Source organism: Podarcis gaigeae (genome assembly GCF_964106915.1).
Source record: "Podarcis gaigeae genome assembly, chromosome: 3".
In the NCBI taxonomy this organism is placed as follows: Eukaryota; Metazoa; Chordata; class Lepidosauria; order Squamata; family Lacertidae; genus Podarcis; species Podarcis gaigeae.
The window spans coordinates 58,008,969-58,029,986 of NC_139680.1; the positions used below are offsets into that span (position 1 = coordinate 58,008,969).

General features: G+C 40.1%; 1 protein-coding gene across 10 annotated transcripts in view; it reads left to right on the forward strand.

Annotated features, from left to right (window-relative positions):
* The window catches only part of LAMA2 (laminin subunit alpha 2), a 453,343-nt gene that overhangs the window by 259,064 nt on the left and 173,261 nt on the right, over positions 1 to 21,018 (forward strand). The window lies entirely within an intron of this gene.

A 21,018-nucleotide genomic window follows, 5' to 3' on the forward strand; every position in this document is an offset into this window, starting at 1 on the left:
GGGGGTGTGGTGTCTAGCCTCCAATGTTCTGGGCAGAGAGGAAGTTCCCAGGCTAGTGTGCCTTTTCTTCTTTTGTTCCTTAATTACTTGAGAGATACCTTGAGTGATTTCTTGAGTGATATCCTGAGTACCACTTAGGTGGGTCATTAGGTGTGGATTAGTTGCTAAAGTCTTTGTGTCTTGACCTCTTGAACTTTGTGAAGAGTTTTCCTGAGAAGATGGCTGTATTGCACTTAGTTGTGCTTTGGCTTGGCTTCGTGTATAGGGGCGAGCTGTGGTTTTGTGGCTTGTGTCAGCCAGATCTGTGTAGGGATTGCAGGGGGGTGCAGCATCCGGAGGTGCCACCATGGATTGGCTACTGGATGGTGTCAGTAATTCATCTGTGGAGAGGGTCTGGGTTTGGGTCTGGTGTGGTTGATTGGTGTTGGCGTTCTGTGTGCCTCTGGATCTGGTGTCAGTTTTTGTGGGGAGGGCTAATTTCCAGATGTCTGGCAAGCGGGATGTGTCGTCACGCTTGTTCATGTTGTGAGGGTGTTTCTCTATCTCGATGGCTTCCATGATTATTCTCTTGTGGTGATGTTCCGTGTTAAAGAGCAATTTGGAATCTGCAAAATTAATTTCGTGTCCTGTTTCTTTCATGTGTTGGAAAAGAGAGGAAGTTTTTTCTTCTTTTTTGACGGCATTCTTGTGTTCTGCGATACGTGCATTTATTCGTCTGTTTGTTTGTCCAACGTACGTGGCTGGGCAGACTTTGCAGGGTATTTCATAGATCCCTTGGTTTTCCAACTGGAGTATATATATATATATACTCACAGATTGTGTGTGTGTGTGTGTGTGTGTGATACATTTCATTGTTCAGCTCAAGATAATACTGAGACGTTTGTGCTCTTTAATGATTGTTTTGATCATCAAATTTCTTATTTATATGTCACTGAGGGTTAGAACAGTTTATTACTGAGAGAAAATACAAGAAACAAATTTATGACATTGGTTTATTTTTTAAAATTAAACATTATCATATGTTAGGAAATGCATTGATCCTTAGCCATACAGGTGTATTCAGATGTCCCATTATTTTAAAACCTGGGATTTTGAAGTTTATTTATCTCATTTGTACTCCAAGCCCCAAGGAGCTGATGGTAATTTGTATGCCCTCCACAACTTTGAGATATGGGTTAGGTTGAGACTTGTCCAGTGATTTTCATGGTTAACAAATAAAATTAATAAATTATCCAATGCTGGTTTTGAGGCAGTGATGATCTTGAATTTGAATCAATAGTTTGGTATTCTGTTTATATTGAAAAATCTTTTCAAAACTTTTACAAGTTCCTTGTTCCTTAATACAACTACTTGACCAGATCCACTTTATTTAATTTATGCAGAAGGTTTCAAATAACAGCTGACTTTGACATTAATCAAATAAAATAGACTTGATTATGTTTGGTCAGCTGTATCTTATGATTTAAATATTTGATTTAATTATATTTAATCTATTGTTATTGCAAGCCCTTGCCAAGGACAGAAAATCCCTCTAGTTTACACTGCTTCGCTGCTTAAATCAAGAATCTTGATACCCGTATGAGGCATAGAATTCTACTTAGCATGCACCCACTCACTCTGAATTAATCTAGAAAAAAACACCGCCCCGTTTCACATTCCCTTCGGGTCTGTTTATATAATCAGTTATTGAGAGATAACTCACAAACTCACTTCAACCTGTATTTTGTTTACAAATTCATAGGGTGATTTGCAGGTTAAATGGTGTTGAAAGAGTGTCAACTGTTTACTCACTTCTTTTTCATCCAAGAATTAGCTATCAGTATCCCTACTTTTATCTCTAGGTAGCTGCATTGCAGAGGCCTCAAGACAGACACGGCAATGATTAAATAAGGTCAGATGGTGAGCAAATGGGGGCAGCTAAAAACATTTTTGTCTATGTATGGTAGATGGGACTTTGTCTAAGGAGAACTATTTCGAGACAAACATATGCATCTTATTCACTGAGTAATAGGCCTTTCCTTTACAGTGGTACCTCTGGTTATGTACTTAATTCGTTCCGCAGATCCGTTCTTAACCTGAAACTGTTCTTAACCTGAAGCACCACTTTAGCTAATGGGGCCTCCTGCTGCCGCCGCACTATTTCTGTTCTCATCCTGAAGCAAAGGTCTTAACCTGAGGTACTATTAGCGGAGTATGTAACCTGAAGCGTATGTAACCCGAGGTACCACTGTACTTACTAACCCCAATGAGCATTTCACATCACCAATTAAGATGCACTGGAAGACTAGGGAAGGAAATGCACATGGGGGGATGGGGGGATGGGGGGACGGTGCTTAGTGTATATTAAGTGGTAACTACTTCTCATCAAATGATCTTGAATGTATGTCTATAGACACATCGCAAAGCTAGAATGGATGTGCAGAGTTTTCAGAAACATGCAGTTGAGTGCTATAAAGTAAGCAGCCCAGAGCTACATGTTCCATTATAGCTTTCCTTGTGACAGTGATTCCTCATATTTCCATTCTCACACAGACAAAAAGGGAAATGAAAAGGACCACTTTCTAATGTGGATTCAGTCTTCTGAGGATCTGGTTCTCTCTCATTAAAAAGAACTCTACACAGTACCTAGTGAAAACTATGAAAAATACACTACTACAAGTTCTAGTCATGGCCACTAGCTTGGATTGTTTTAAAGGGCTTAGATGAATTCATGAAAGATAAAGCTATCTCTGGCTGCTTGTCACGATACCTGGGTTCTACCTCCATTGTTAGAGGCAGTATGCATCTGTAGACCAGTTGCTGGAAATCCCACTTCGGAGGTTCCCTTGGGCATCTGACTGGCCGTTGTGAGAACAGGTTGCTGGGCTAGATGGGCTTTTGACCTGATGCAGCAGGGCCATTCTTATGTCTATAACATTTACATTCTCCAAACATTGCCTGGTGAATTTGTGTGACAGTCTAAAATCCTCCCTTTCAGAGCCAGGTTTGCAAGTCAGAAAAGTGGTGGTGGGGTTGTCATTTCAGTTGGGTAGGAAAAACAATTAGGAAAAGCAGTTTTGCTGCTGCAATACCTCCACCCCATTCCCCCACATTGCCCCACTAGCAATGATGCTATGTCACGACAGATCACAGTGCCTCTGAAAAGATGCTGGGAAATGCTCCCTTTGGTCATATTTCAACCAATGCATGTGAAATTTTGCATAGGAAAAAGGGTGTTGCTTTCCTCTCTCCAGGTATGTATATATTGTTCCTTTACAAGTGCTTGCTAATTACTTGTATTTGAATATATACACACACACACACACACAAACATGCGTACATATATATATATATATATACACACACACACACACATAGGCTGCATCCTTTGCACACTTACACAAGAGTAAGCACCATTGAACACAGTAGGACTGACATAGTAGGACTGTATATAGGATTGCTCGGAGCATGGATATAATTTTGATCAGTGCTTATATAGTTAATGCCGAATTATTATGACTTACATTTATATTCTTTCTTTTCTGCAAATTAACTCAGGGCAACATAAAAAGGTAAAGGGACCCCTGACCATTAGGTCCAGTCGTGGCCGACTCTGGGGTTGCGGCGCTCATCTCGCTTTATTGGCCGAGGGAGTCGGCGTATAGCTTCCAGATCATGTGGCCAGCATGACTATGCCGCTTCTGGCGAACCAGAGCAGTGCACGGAAATGCCGTTTACCTTCCCGCCGGAGTGGTACCTATTTATCTACTTGCAGTTTGACGTGCTTTCGAACTGCTAGGTTGACAGGAGCAGGTACCGAGCAACAGGAGCTCACCCCGTCGCCGGGATTCTAACCACCGACCTTCTGATTGGCAAGTCCTAGGCTCTGTAGTTTAACCCACAGCGCCACCGGCGTCCCCCAGGGCAACATACATGGTCTTTTATTCCTCTTATCCTCATATCAAATCTGTGAGGTAACTTGGGCTGAGAGATAATGCAGGGCCCCAAGGCACCCAATGAATAATAATAATAAGAATTAATAATATATTTTTTTATTTTTATGCTGCCCATCTGACTGGGTCGCCCCAGCCTCTCTGTGTGGCTCCCAATAGAATATTAGAAACACAACATAACATCAAACATTAACAACTTCTCTATACATGCAGTTCATGACTGCCTGGCTGAGAGTATTATTCCTAGCGAGGAAGCTATGAAATGAACACTGAAAATAAATATATATATATAATTAAGATGAAAAATGATGAAAAATTTACATATTTACAATGGACTGTTTTGGATTTGTTTGGGGTTACTCAAGAACATCAGGAAAATGTCTCTGCTTGGAAATTTGAATTTGCAGGAAATTACAAACTATTGACTCAGGAATGTGTCTGCATGTTGTATATAAAAAGATATTGAAAATGCCCCGAATGTGTATTTGGTATTGCTGAGAAAACTAATGAATTTCTCTTCATTATCTTTAATGCGTCACAGCACAAATGTGAAATTAAATGAAATAATAATAGACATTAAACAAGTAAACACTTCTTCTGCCAGTGATCTCTTGTTGTTTTGTTAACTGTATAAACAGTTATAAATTCACAGTAGATTGAGTTGCCCTTCTCAGTGACCTTCTTTGGGACAGGGTTCAACATCCTGTTTGGAGCAGAGAATTACAGCCAACCAAAATGAACTCCCACCTATTTTTGTATGAAGTGGACAGTGACTATTCTGCAGCGTCCTCAGATTCCCCATGGGTTTTATGTATTTTAACTTTCAGTTTAAGTATTGTGTTAAAAATGCAAACGGCTTTGAGGTCAGACATTTGTAGAGTAAGGCAGTATACATAACTGTAATTTTATGTTTTTTTTAAAAAAGGTAAAGGACCCCTGACAGTTAAGTCTACTATTACTATTGTCTATGCTCTGGTAACCTCAAGGTTAGATTACTGCAATGCGTTCTACATAGGGCTGCCTCTGAAGACGGTTCGGAAACTTCAACTAGTGCAGAATTCAGCAGCCAGGTTGCTCACCAGAGCAAAGATGGTTTGAGCATATTACACCAATCCTGGTCTGACTGCACTGGCTACCAATTAGTTTCCGGTTCCAATTCAAAGTGCTGGTTTTGACCTATAAAACCTTAAATGGCTCAGGACCACAATGCCTCTTCCCATATGAACCTACCCAGTCACTGAAATAATCTTCTGACGCCCTCCTTCGTGTGCCTTCTCCTTGAGTGGTCCGGAGGATGGAAAAACGAGAATGGGCCTTCTCTGCAATGGCTCACCGTCTATGGAATGCTCTCCCCAGGAAAGTTCACCTGGCACCTTCATTATACACATTTAGGTGCCAGGCAAAAACGTTCCTTTTTAACCAGGCCTTTGGTTGATCTTATTGACATCCAACACCCTTTTAGAATGTAGCTTGGGGGGGGGGTTATTGGGTTATTGCTTTTGGTTTGATTTTATATGTTGTGGTCTTGTTGTGAACCGCCCTAAGACCTCCAGGTATAGGGTGGTGTATAAGTTGAATAAATAAATAAAAATAAATAAATGATGGGAGTTGGAGTCTACGAATAGCTGGGGGGATGACCACATTGGCTGTCCCTGGACTATGGGATGGCTCGACCTTTCAGACACTAAGACTGTACATTTTTTTTTCATGTGCAGTCTGCACCACCTCTGCTTTCAAGTGGAAAGAGCTTGTCTACCTGTCAGAGAGAAGGCTTGTACACCTTTCCCCTGCCCCACAAGCTTTTCATGGTTGGTGCAATCGAAGGAAGGAATTCATTGCCATGCTTAGTCATACAAAGTTTAATAATGATGATGATAATGCTTTTCTTAGCTTTCCATTGGTATTGTCCATGTACTTTGTAAAATCTCCATACTACTAGCTGCTACTGTCAAAGTTAGCTTTGTTAGATTTTTTTTTCTTCATAAGTTGGGTATATTCATCATTTATAGAAGCCATAAATAAACTCAGTGGCTAAAGCTTCAGTGGAGCTGGACCAGTTTACGACAGAGCCAGAGCAATTTGTAGTAATGATAGATTACTAGCCATAATTTTAATTTGTAACTGCAGGGTTACTAGAAATATGAGTTACCTGCTGATGCACTAAGCTATGATTACAACATGAAAAAGGCAACAATATCAAAACCCAGAAATTGAAATCTCTGTCAGAGAACACAAAGAAAGTCCTTTTCTTTCATAATCAAATCAATCAGATTTTATTTGTACATTTCAAAATGCCTGTGTGGAAATAATACAAATCATTCCATCCATAAAATGTACCATTGACAGGCACAATTGCAAATTAGTTAGGGCACCTCCTACTACCTGAAAATGGGTCACATTAGCAGATAGCGACAGAACAACAAAATAGTAGGAGCAATCTTCATCTTCTAAAGGTTGAGGATTAGTTACAGTCATTGTAGTCACTTAAGTTAATAAGTTCTCACATGTGAAGTTACATTATCCACTTTCCTATCTATTGTAGGATCCAGCAAGGCTACATCAATATCCTGAGGAAATGTAGTTTTCTATTTTAAGAAGACTTTTCTTGCATGGCAGGATATTATCTTCATTCAGCATGTTTACAATTATAGCATGAATTTGTGTCTGCTTGTGCAAGTCTGGAAACAGTTGCCCTAGTCACTTTAAAGCTTAGCTTATTGATTCCAAAATAAAAGTCTTATTTTTGATATGGTTGGTAATTTGTGATTTCTTCACTTTTTCTTCATTCATGTGGAATTATAGGGAAAGATATGAAGCAGACAAGAGAAATGCCTGCTACTGCTTTTAACACTTTCAGGGTCCATTTTTGCCTTATTTGCTCAAAATGTTCAAATCACTTCAGGCTAAATGTGATCAATGCATAGTCCCCAATGCAGAATACTGAAAGACAAAGAAGGAACATTTTTTTCAGGCAGGCCATTGGTAGTGCTATTTCATGTGATACTTACGAAATCTCTGACTGTAATGGATGTTTGTAGACAACATTTAAACCATGGTTTACAAGAGTGATCCTAGGCTTGCCCAATGCTTGCGGGCTCCCTTTTCCTCTTTCAGGATGGACACAAGGAGTGTGGAAGCTTTCACTTTTGATTAGCTGCAGTTTGTTCTGCTACTGAAACCCAGCACACTGTGATTAATCTTAACTATGGTTTGATTGAAACAAGCCAACTTCAAACCATGGGTTCTGAAACTAGCTTTTTAAAAGAAACTATAGTTAAGATTGCGGACACAGGTGGCACTGTGGGTTAAACCACAGAGCCTAGGGCTTGCTGATCAGAAGGTCAGGAGTTCGAATCCCCGTGATGGGGTGAGCTCCCGTTGCTCGGTCCCTGCTCCTGCCAACCTAGCAGTTCAAAAGCACGTCAAAGTGCAAGTAGATAAATAGGTACCACTCTGGCGGGAAGGTAAACGGCATTTCCATGCGCTGCTCTGGTTCGCCAGAAGCGGCTTAGTCATGCTGGCCACATGACCCGGAAGCTGTACGCCGGCTCCCTCAGCCAGTAAAGCGAGATATGCGCCGCAACCCCAGAGTCGGTCACAACTGGACCTAATGGCCAGGGGTCCCTTTACCTTTATAGTTAAGATTAAACATGATGTAAGGTTCATGCATAATATTATGCTGCAGTTAATTGACATAAGGAGCAGAAGCTTTATAGAAATACGAATTTTGAAGGATTGTTTCAGATCACATATTGGTTTGGGAAGTTCAGTTGGATAGGTTTGCATTAGAATGTGAACAAATTTCTGCCCTAATCCTACTTGTAATCCAAATTATGTTTCAGAAAGAGTGCTTGCTTTTAGGTGGATCCAAACAAAAATAGGGGGGAAAGAGGGGAAACTCCAGATGCTAAAAATGAGATTTATTCTATGTCTGACTCCTTTTAAAAGTCAGAGGTACACACACATGCACTCACACACACAATATACATGGAACAGTGGGCATAAACTGTCATTTTGTATGATATGGTTTCATAATCTCAACCTAAATGAATACGAAGCAAAAGTTATTGAGTTACCTTTCTTTTGTAAGCAAAATAAAAAGCTAAAAGAAGTTAAATGTAAAGTATACATTTTCTTGAAGAGAAATTAAAAACAGCGCATCTGAAAACAATACAACTAAAAATTGTGAGATTAGTTTTCCAAACAAATGTAGCTAGACATGTTGTGTGTGTGTGTGTGTGTGTGTGTGTGTATGTGTGTTGCAGGTTATCTATCTTTTCATGATTAGACCTTTCTATCAGTTAGCCTAGTAGTAATTGTTTTTCAAATAACCAGAGAATTTCTATGCTAACGTTTCTAACTTTCCTACTATAAGCAAGATTGTGTCTAACTGAGCTTTGAGCATTGTCAAACCCTATTAATCATTTCAGAAGATAAATTCCACCAATCTCAAAGAAAACAAATCTACACAAATTCTGCATTGCCTGCTAACCATACGATTAATAGAACTGTAGAAACTCGTAAATTAGAAATGAAAAGCAATTGTTGTGACTGTTAAGACTTCTACGCCATGTAGATATATGACTATGGATTCTGGCATTATAACACATCCATTGCAATCCACACACTATCTACTCCAAAGTAGCCTCTTTAACTACAGTGGAGTAAGTAGCTTCTGACAATTTACTTGTCCTTCTTTAAAACATTCTGAAAAAGATGCTGATACCCATGAATCAAACTGTGATCCTCAAAAGGTTGTTCACCATTTCACTTAAAAAGTAAGTGACAAGTTTGTAGATACTCATTCAGGAATGAAACTCACTCAGCCGTATCAAATGCTACCTGACATTGTGTGTTTTAATAATTCTGTATAAGAGAATCTCCTGTTTTGTGAGTGTGTGTAGCATCAGAGTTGTTAATTCATTGTCAGCAAGACCTTTCACCTTGCTGGAAAATATATCCTCCTCAATCACCTCTTAATTAAAGCTACTACCTTCTTTGAGCAAAAAGCCTAAAGGTAAAGGTAAAGGTAAAGGTACCCCTGCCCGTACGGGCCAGTCTTGACAGACTCTGGGGTTGTGCGCCCATCTCACTTAAGAGGCCAGGGGCCAGCGCTGTCCGGAGACACTTCCGGGTCACGTGGCCAGCGTGACAAAGCTGCATCTGGCGAGCCAGAGCTGCACACGGAAACGCCGTTTACCTTCCCGCTGGTAAGCGGTCCCTATTTATCTACTTGCACCCGGAGGTGCTTTCGAACTGCTAGGTTGGCAGGCGCTGGGACCGAGCAGCGGGAGCGCACCCCGCCGCAGGGATTCGAACCGCCGACCTTTCGATCGGCAAGTCCTAGGTGCTGAGGCTTTAACCCACAGCGCCACCTGCGCCACCTGAGCAAAAAGCCTACAACCCACCAAAAATCTTGCACAGCAAAAGACAAGCAACTGATAAGCATCCAGCAGGCCACAGAACATGGCTGATGTGTTCAGCTCAGTGCAACATGAGTTGCTCAAGCCTTGTTTACAATAAATGTACAGTAGGGAATACAGAAGAACATCCAGAAAATTTTAATTTGGGAGCATTTGGCATGCTGTTTCAGCATTTCTAGCCCCTGTAGCTTGGAGATGCTAGAGCTGAAGGAACCAGCCAATTTCTTTGTGAAAGCATGAGGTTTTGTTTGATAAATTGCCTTTAATATGTAGTAATTGAAAGGAAGGAAAAACAGCATTAGGTGATCAGCATGGTTACTGATTCATATCACTTACATTCCAATGATAGCAATGAGGTTTCTAGGTAGGCCTCCTTCAGGAGGGCACTTTGGAAGCAAAGAAGCCCCTCAGAAAAGTCTTTGCATCTGGTTGCCACCTGCTGCGCTTAAAACCCAGAGACAGGCTTCAGACTAGGATCACAGCCAATGGGCAGATGACTGCAGGGAAAGTCAGTCCAACAGATATCTGTGTTCTAAGTCAATGTAGGACTTCAAAGTGCTTTGAATTGAATTCAGAAACTCCCCGGGAGCCGCTGGAGTTGTTTCAATGCAGGCATGATATGTATTTGCCAAATCCCTGGTCCAAATCCTACTGCAGTGTTCTGTATTGGTGCAGTTTCATAGGCAGTTCAACTTCAAAAACACTCAAAATAATTTTGCAGTAGTCCAACCTTGAGGTTAGGTGTGCATGGGTACACATGGCCAGCCTATCTTGGTCCAGGGGGTGGTTGCAGTCAGTGCATCAACATCGGGAGGTAGAAGGTCCCTCATGCCGCTAAGGCTGAAGAGTACAATAACACTCCTAGACTGCATACCTAATTGACAGACTGTGTATATCTTGATCATGCTTTCAGAATTTGACTTTTCTGATCTTCTTAACCACTTTTGTCCAGATCTTTCTTAGCTCTTTATCCATTTTTCTGAAGTACCAATGATTTTCTCTTCATTGCCACACAAGATGCCCATGAACATATTGTAGAGAATGTGTCCAAGAAACACTCTCCACATCCATACCTTGCTGCTCATACACACTCCACTAGTGAATGGGGCCATCCCCATCACTCCACCAAACATCAAACAAAATAAAGGGCTGAGCAGTTGCCTGCTGTCAGTTCCCTGTGGGTGGTGGGCAAATGATCCTGCAAAAGGGATTATTCCTGCTGTTCTTTTTCCTCACTCCCCCTTTTAAAAGAAATAAAAAGCCCTTCTCTGTCCACTTCATCTCCATGTGGCTGGAGGCACATGATCAGACCAATGAAGTAACCTCCATCACTTTTTCTTCCACCTCCTTGCCTGCCCCCCACATGATAAATCAATGAAACCCCTTCCTGGGGCAAAGCAAGAAGAGGCAACTAGATTGGCAGATGCCACAGAAATGCCAATAAGAGCCTTGGTGGGCATCATGGCAGCTGTGAGCACTGGGTTGGTGACCTCTGGCATAGAGGATGATTTGTAGCCAGATATATTCACAGCTTAATCTCTTTGCTAATGCCAGTAGATCACAAACACAATAACATACAGTACTTAAAGTCCTGTTGCTTTGCTAATTAGCCATCTTATATTGACTTTCAGACTTGAAGTAAATATTATTGTTGACCCAAGAACTGGGATATTCACACTAATCTAGCAATCCTTAGTGGTTGAAGGGTTTCCATTGATTCTTTGATGGTGATACAGAGTTTCCCTACCAACTACAGCTTTCCAATTCACTTCAGTCTTGAATACTGCACACCACTTAGCTGAAATAAACGGAGAACCTTTCTCATGTAAGAACACTGTATATTGATTGGAAGAGCACATGGGTCTCTGGAATAGGGATTTTGGCTGCGATTAACATTGTAGTACTTACTGCACATGTCTGCTCAGAAGTAAGTTCTGTTTACTTCCCAGCCAAGTGAAAATAGGATTTCAGCCTTAGCTTGGCTGTAATGTTGTGAACAACATTTTTACTATCGGACCAAAATGCATCATCATCATCATTTTGTCTTAAGATGTCTTTCAGTATTAAAATCCTGTGATTCTGCAACTTGTATGTATGTATACAGGTTATATTCACCATTTTGGCCAGCAATAAAATTTAATGCTATCCACATGCTACTTAAATAGAAAGCTATCCCAAAGCAATGAAGTGACGTGTTTCTGAGGCATGCAGACACATAAAAGAACACTTCTTTTTTATATAAAAAGGAAAAAGAGTTTGTCTAGATCATTTTCAAAGAAAACAATTTGACGCAAATTAAAATTATCTAAAGCTGCATAAATATGTGTACCACCCACAAGAGTGTGAGAAGAGCAGTGCCTTATACGCCACGACAGATTGTCTCTGTTTTCATGCCCTGCTTTGAACTTTGAGCTAATTTTTGCAAATGCCTGGGAGCCTGACTTAGGGCAGCAAGAAGTCAGTTTTCTTAGGAAAGGGTCAACAATGCTGTGTTCATAAATGGCTCCTATAGTTTATTGTGGGACGAGGGAGGGAATCAAATGAGAATGACATTGTAGTCCCAGTAAAATTGATAATTTAACAGCACTCTATGGAAATTATGTTCATGTTTTGAAACCTGATAGTTAATGTTAAATGGTGACAAACATTTTGCCAACGAAATCGCATAGTGAATATATGCATGCCTTATTGACAGTTATATAAATGTTTAGAATTGAAATGTAAGACCAGAGTGCTCACACGCTGTACAGCCCCAGCAGCTAATGCACTGTGTATTCATCAAAAATATGTATCTTCAAATATTTTAAAAGCAGGAAAGATCCCTGAAGCCCTTAGAAAATAACAAGGCATTGGGCATAAACTAACATCTTGGTTATGAATGCTATAACACTTCACTGTGCAAATTGGTTAACTCCTGATTTCTTTATGTGTTCAGTGTTGTAATGTTGTAAGTAACCATTATACAGCATTTTAAGTATACAGTGGTACCTCGGGTTAAGAACTTAATTCGTTCTGGAGGTCAGTTCTTAACCTGAAACTATTCTTAACCTGAGGTACCACTTTAGCTAATGGGGCCTCCCGCTGCAGCTGCGAATCCCGCTGTGATTTCTGTTCTCATCCTGAGGTAAAGTTCTTAACCCGAGGTACTACTTCCGGGCTGGCGGAGTCTGTAACCTGAAGCATCTGTAACCCGAGGTACCACTGTACTTATAAAAAGATATTTATTTGAAATTGGCCCTACTGAAGAAATAATTCCATTCATCTCATTTATTTATTTAACATATGTGTATTTTGCTCTGTAACCAAGTTCCGCCTCGCTTCCATTCTAGGCGTTGTTTTAATGGGTGTTTCTATGGCCACAAAAGCCAAAGTGGCTCCTCAAACGCTTCCTCCATGAATGTACATTGATTAAGCCATCAGTCCAAGGATAGCAAGCCTTGTGTTAACCAGTGGGACGAGCCTATTTCCCCCCAAGGATATGTGCTCTGTTATTTTAGATTTCATTGTAAGTGTAAGGCTACTCAGAACTTCAAACTGTGGGCCCATTTGGACCCAACTGTCTCTTATGTGAAAATGAGGCCTTCTGCTGACTGGGGCCCTGGGCCTCTGCCAGGTGGCATCACTGACCCTTTACTGCTAGTCTGTGCTGTGTGACAGCTGAAAGGGTTACAGTGCCAAAGGGAGCTACTGGGCAGGTTTCAATATAAAGGAGCAGGGTATTCATGTGCCTCTCTGCAGTCTGTGTTTATATGTTGTGCTATAGCTTTCAGAGAATCACTTCCACAGAAATATATAGCTCTTGTCGCCACATATCCTATTTTAGCTCTAAAGTTTATAATTGCTTCAAGCTATTCCATTTACATTAAATATAAGGTACCACAGGGTGCTACTAAATATTGAAGAGTTAGGAGACTAAAGCAAAACATTTGAATTTATAGCAAGATTTATTTTTATTAGGACATCGAAGTCTGACTCGAATACATTTGTGCAACATATACATTCACACTTTGAGAGGAGAGCATTGATGTTTGACAAGAACAAATTAAATTAAATTAAATTAAATTAAATTAAAATGTTTGGACATAATACAAAGTACACTAATCACATCCTCCTCAGTGTATATTTATTTGTGATTTATAATTTAAAAGCCCGGTCTTTGCTGCTCATGAGTGCTTGTTTGTGTTTGGGTAATTCAAAGGAACATGGAGAAGTTCTCCATGTTTTAGGTGGTCAAGAGTGTTGAGGGTTGTTAGGAGACCACCATTCCTCTAAAAGAGCTGCAATTCTCAATTAACAGCCACTCCTTCTTCCCAGGGAACTCTGGAAATTGTAGCTCTGTGAGGGGGATAGGGATCTCCTAACAAACCTTTACACTCTTAAACAATAGTTCCCAGTGTTCTTTGGAGGGTTCTTTGTTTAAAGTGGAATGATTCTACTTTAAATGTATAATGCTCATGGGTTCCCAATTTAGCCGCTATCATGCACTCGCATGATTGATGCTGCCCCACCAAAAAGCACTTGTCTGTGGTTCAGTTGAGTGTAGCCAGTATTACATTTAATAGGTGTTTTCTACATGCAGCAGCCCATGCGTATATATCTATGTGCCGCCTGCACAGCTACCCAAGCTGGGGACTGCTGGTGTGTCAACAGTGCACATCTGTAGGCCAGCACATCTGGGGGGGGTTAAATGTGATGCTGGCCATGTGGTTTTTAGCACTTATGTGACCTAAATGAAACCATTAAGTAATCTTCAACTATACAATTATAACTATTCCAAAAATACAGAAATACACGAATAAATTCCTCCCCACCCCCTACCAGTGCCCTTTCAAAACGAATCTAAAAGTATTATGGCAGGTCCTAAAGTGCTTTGATGCTAGTTCCATCACATTCTCTTTTTGTGTTTGTGAGTGATAGAAAGGGTCATCTGCAAATTAGTTTAAAATTCCCACAGCTAAATGAAGGAATAAGAATACAAAGCTTTTAGTTAGATCTTTGACAACAAATCCTATATGTGTCCCTTAGATCCCATTTTAATTATCATAGAATTGAGAGCCCCACCTCAACCCTACTTTAACCAGCATGGCCATAACATTAGCTATAGACAAAACTCAATTTTGTTTTGCTTCTTTTTTAAAATGTGAATGACACTGCTACAGATCTTCAGTGAGAAAGTTCATGATGATCTGGAAGGTATTAAGAAGCATTTTTAAGTTACTGAAGTATCAATATGATTAGTTCTTTGCAGAAAGGACGATAACTGTCACTTTTATAAAGTTTTATATATTTTCTCCTTTAATGCTTTTCCTTTTATTTCTTACTCTTTTGATAGATGGCAGTTAAGAAATTTGCTTGAGATGATGAAATATAACTATATATTACAGTATCATTACTTTAAACATAATCTGTTTTTTACGCACAAATAACTGGGATGTCAAAAAGTCCCAAGAACCAAACCTGCTGTGTTTCTGCTTCATGTTTAATGTTCTTCGCTTCCCTTCCTCCCTCTCTCCTGCTTTCTTTTTCAAATGCATTTAACCTTAAAATAGGTAACTTCGACAGAGAGTAATGGATATTCTGTGTCAGGTCAATTTATGAAATGGGTTTTGCTGTTCTATCAGCCCCTTGCTACCTGCAAAAATAATTATTGTTATTAGTTTGCATTCATGTATTCGCTTTCATTCCAAATAATTCAGCCTACTTACAAACTGTGGGGTATGCAGCAAGAAGCCACTTTTCTCACCATTAGCGACCCATGCTTTCTCTGGTTAAACAGCAGTGGTACATCTTTTAACGCTTTGGGAAATGAAAATGAAGATAATAGTTTCTAAGTGACACTGTATGCTAGGATTTAACGCAGGTACAATATGACTATTGAATAGTAATTCAGCTTGTACACAGAAGCTAATGACTAAAGCTAATGGTCAGCTAATTTCCAGGTCACTTGCACCAGAAATATTTCATGCTTCCTGGAGGCTACAGAATATAAAACTGTCTCATACTGAGTTAGACCATTGGTCTGCAAAGCCTCTACTCTGACCAATGGCAGCTCTCCAAAGATCTTTCCCAAGTTTTTAACTGGAGAAGCTGTGACTTTTGTATTCAAAGTATATGTTGTAATACTGAGTTATGGCTCTTCTCCTAGTGTGGGGTGGATGAAATACAGACACTCGTTTCCTGAAGTCTTTGAAAATATACATACAGTAGTATTTCATCCCTCAAATACCAACTCTTAGGAGTGTTTTAAACTCAGTTTCTTGGCTCACTGCCTGAGGATTGCTACTAAACATTTCCCTTCTCCTGCAAGACCCTTGGAAAGTTACAACTTCATATTGATCTTACAAGTGTGGACCTTGGGGTTGAAGCCAATGGCAAGGGAAAAAGTTGAGGTCAATTTATAAGACTTATTGCAAAGACAACGGTGACTTCTTTTGTCACCTTCCTTTGTGCTCTATTACTGCTAGGTGTGTGAGAGAGATGGGGAAAACTTGCAGGTCTGCAGTTGCAGCCTGTCAGTCTAACAACCTGGAATAAAGAACATTAGTCTCTGTGGCTTGGGGAATAAGCACAAAGGCCCAATGCTACAACCCATGGCAAACTTTGCACTCACATAGCAGCCCCTGCTCACACTGGCGGAGGAAGAGGAGTGCGGGGGGTTCGTACCGCCCAGGGCAGCACAATCCCGGTGGGGTACCATCATGGCTGCCCCCTCCCCACTGGGCACCACGCCCCCATAGGTGCTGTGCCACACACCCAGGACATGTGCCCTGCCCCTGCCTGCTCTCCGCCCCCCCAGTGCCAGAGCATGAAGCTCCGCCACTGCCTGCTCGCTCCATGAAAGGAGATGCTTGATCGCTTCCTCTATTGGTTTTAAATAAGGTGCACCTTCCTGTAAAATCCAAACTGGCAGAACGGCAGCTTATTCTAACTGTTCAAGAAAACGAGAAACAAGCTGTTGTTTCGGCTACTGGATTGTCAGCCCACCTGCACTGCCTGCAGAAAAGACAGTGACATACCTTCAGCGTTTACAAATATTTTCGTGATGATAATCAGTGTTAACACTGCACCCTCTGTTTTATCCTTGGCACATTTCAAACTTTTGTTAATGAGTTGCATCCATATGCAGAGGATGGTTGATCTCGGACTCATGTTCAGCACCAGAATCTGCTTTCTTTTCTAGGGCTGACCCCCCCCCCCCCGAATATTTGAATTGTATTTTATACAAGTGAAGTTGCTCCAGGCATACTTAGAGTACTTTGATCACCACCAAATGACTGGCAGGGTATTTTCCCCACTCTCTCTCTCTCTCTCTACACACACACACACAGGCATGGAGCGTTAGGGATCAGGGATTCTTTTCAAGGCAGATGGCAAGGCTTCCGCAAAGGTCTGAGCCTTCTGTTTGCCCTTCTGATGGTTTTAAAAAATAATTACTCAAGTATGAGTAATCTGTGAGCATTTATTCAGTCCGCTTATGAAGCCGCTTCCATTTTAAGACAGTCAACAGTGCTAAATGGTCAATGCTAAGGCCACTTGCTGTGCCCATTTGGATTTCTGCTGAGGAGACAGTAGCATGAACCAATTAAACCCTATCTTTGTAGACAATAAAATAGGTTCAACATTCACCTTAATGTTTTTCTTTATCAGTTATAAGATGAAAAAGAAAGTTAGTGTTTCCCCGCAAACATATACCTCCCTGATCTATTTCACTGACTTCTAATTATTGAATTATATAGTTTAGTAACAGCAAAGCAATTGCTACTGGGGGGAAAAATCTACTCAGCAGCTGGTGAGCTTGTCTTTTTCAATTTTTCTACTTTCAGGATGAGCTAGAGGTTTGGATAATATTTATAATTCTGATGAAGCACTTAGTAGATTTTTAATAACCCTTCAATGGGGAAAACCTGGCATATTCTGCAACACTGTCACAGCTGTCAGCATTATTTTTTGCCAGACTGGGTGATTTCCAAGGGCTAATTCAGGCCTTCCCATTGCCCCCATAATATACAGTATGTGTATATATGGTGTTTAAATAATTTCCACCTGGGAGAATTATAGAACAAGTTTCAGAGACCATTACATATTATATCAGAAAATGGGGAATTAATGTCTAGAAATGGCATTCCTATGTGATGCTATAGGCACATGTTGTTTCTATGGGAAAATAAAGTCATTTGGTAGTTTTGCTACTCTTCTATTTTGGGGTACGTTTATTTTAGCTTTGTTGGGATTGTTTTGCTACCTTATCTACGAAACAGCAATTTCACCTGAATGTGGATTGATTTTTCCCCCCTGAAATATAAAGGGTAACTCTCTAAAAAGAGGAACAGGTGGCACCAGCTTTTTCTTAAAGAAAATTTGTGTGCATGCCTGTACATGGTTACTAGCTTAAATAACCATCCTTTATAAGACTATAGTCATATGTTGGCTTCAGAAGACTTATTTTGGGGGAATTCTCAAAGCTACCCAATGGAAATGACTATCCCAGCTTGATATGTTGCAGTTCATTGCAGGGGGAGAGGGGTTTTTCACTATTTGCTTTAGGTGCAAAAATGTCTAAAGCTGACACTGAGGAATGGTTATGGGATTTGCTGTGCAACAAAATGAATATCACATCCACATGGAAAATATTTACAGAGAGCAAAACTTTTTTTATTTTAAAAATGCCTTTGTTCTATATACTTATTCAAACAGAGCAAAGGGAAATGCCACTTTCCTTTTATCTGTTATACCAATGCAAACTCTGGACGAAGGTCTTATCAAAGATAGCGAGTTCTTTTTAAACTCATTCCTTTCTTAACAAACAGAACTTCAGCAGAACTAAAATATATAATAGTAACTGAGAATTTATATTAAAATGATAAGACCTACATACTTTGTATCCAGGGTAAGAGCTTCATTATAATTCATTTCAACGTCTCTCTTTCTGCCCTTTCCCCTAAATGCAACGGACACATATGAAATTCTCCTTATGACTTCCCAGCTAGCATTTGTTATTTCAAAAAACTGTAATCCAACCCTGGGCTGGATTAATGACGGAGCATTTCCTTAAAACATAAGCATGTAAATTAAAGCAAACAGATGTTCAGACACTCCGTCTGTGCATCCTGTAACCCACATGAGGCACAAACATACTTACTGCCCATCTGTTAAGGTGGCTTGTTCTCCATTCAGTACTTTGTCACGGGTGCCAGTCAGTCTTGCATTAGACTGGCAGGCTGTTGAACACTAAGATTGCCATTTGGGGTGAGGGATTTGTCTTGCCTATTGTTCACTGAGATATGTGGCATTAGACACATTGTTTAATATACATAGTTCCTTGATTATTCATTTTTTTTTAAAAAAAGGTTGCCTGAAACTTCTAGTGCTGAGTCATTAAAGATATATTGCAATGAATACTTATAAAACGGGGGCGGGGAGTTTAATAGGACAATTCACAACTCCAAGGCCATCTTTCAATCATTTTGTCTCAGTATGGTCCAACAGTATCAAAGAAATGGAATGAATTGTGGAGGGCAGACAAATGTTGACACCCCTTATTTTGTGGCCTGTCTATGGTTAGGGAGAATATGTGGGATTGCCAAAATGAAACTGAGCATTGTAAGGTCGGTTGGAAAGAAAACAGAATTAGAAGATACTAGTTTGGAAAAATAGATTGAGATGCCCATAATTGATGGGATCCAATCTTGCCTTCTGATTTAGATTTATTGTCCTAGCATCTCTCAGAACCATCACTAAGTCTGGATTCTTAAACCAAATCTACTGATGTGCAAAATCGATTCCTTTATTTCCATAGATAATTGTGCTTTTTCTCTTGTTCCTCCCTTACACTTGGCACAAAGGGTGGGGGGTAGGCATGAACCCTGCTATTTTCTTAATGTCTGCTCCTGGAGACTAAAAAAACAGCCCACACATACTGAAAACATACTAGCCTGTAGTTGCCACTGAAGAGTGTGTGTCCAAACTGGCAACATATACACCAGGACCAATGTTTAAATTTTTACTTCCTTCATCTAGGCCTCAGTTGTATGTGACGCTAGCATGTCGGTGCTTCATTTTGTGGTGAAAAACTTATATTGGGTGGGACTTGATCAGTGAATGAGGGCGAGGGGTTGAAAATGCTTCTCCTCTCCCAAATTGGGTACCCTATGCAATATACAATAATGCTTCCTGATGAAGCAGGCCCTGTGTATCACTGAAGAAATGTCAGAATCATAAGACTAGAGAGATGAAGTGGGAAACCAGTTATTTTTATTATAGTTAATGGAAAGCACGAGTGTGCAGAATGCATCAATTTTAACACAATAATTTCTTATTGCCTTTTTCAATTATTGCATTTTCTTTGAGAAAGTAAAAAATTAGAGCCAAAAATCCATTGTGATATTTGAATTTTACTTCTTAAGTGCCAGGAGCAAAGAGCACAGGGGGTTATATATTCACTACTAGTATTTGTAACATTTTTAAAGAGTGTCCCCAAAAATAATTCCTTCTGTTGTGTTGCTGTTGTTTTTTGTTTTCTGCTGTGTTGGAGGGAAACTTTAAATATTGGTAACTGTAATCTCAGGCTGGATCTAGACACATCAAAGAAGTGGTTTAGTTAAACACGTTTTAAACTCATACAGGTAAATCCGGTTGGGAAGGACAGGACTCCACAGCGCCATCTGATGTCTCAGTCTTATATCACATATACAATGCATATAAAACACTTTTTCTTTACCAATCTAACTGAGTTCACTGTGGGTGCCTAAAGTAACCCCAACATTTTTTTTTAAAAAAATAATAAATTAAAAGCTTGATATGATTTATTGGTATGATTCCTGTTACTATTTATCAAGCATGTGTAACATACAGAATGTGGTCCACAGAAAGTGTGCCTGCTCTCTACAAACCTCATTTATGTTTCTTTAGAAAGCATAACATTGGCTTCATGCATTCAGACACACTTGCGCAAGGAGGGGGGAAACTCCTGCATAACAAATGATGATGGAAGACAGCACATAATTCCTTATGAACAGCCTCAAAGAATATCCACACAATTCTCTTCAATAATATGGAGGAGAATGAGAGATGTGGGGAAGAGGGATCTGAAGGAGAGAGAGATTCTTTGTTATACCTGAATATATAGACTGGCTTACCTTATTCTTCCAAACTTCTGTATTTGTTCTGAATACTGTCATTTGTGATTTGCTTTTGATGCTGTTTCAAAAAAGAAGAAGAAAAGTCTAGTTTGCCAGCTATTTTCTGGAATGCTGGGATCAGCATCTTTAAAAAATGTTAACAAAAAGTCTAAAAAGAAAATTCATTCTTGGGTCAAAATATGCCTTGAGGTTATTTGCCTCACATTGTTTTGAGGCAGCGAACATATGCGAAGGCAAAGGCAGCATTCAGAGAGATATGCCTGTAGGAGAACAAGATTGTGGCATTCTTCCTAATTGGATTTGCTTTTACTTCCTGAGGATAGATCCCCTCTGTTTTAGGTTATACTTCTCAAGACACATTCAGTATTTGCAGCCTAGTTCTCCAGGCTGATTGGACATGGAGTCCCTCTGTTTGAGCCCTGAACCTGGGAATTGGAGAGGGTGGGAGGCGGACAGGATAAAAGAGCGACATGCATCCCTGATTCCTCCAGCAATTTAGTATTGTCCAAATATTATATCTTGTGC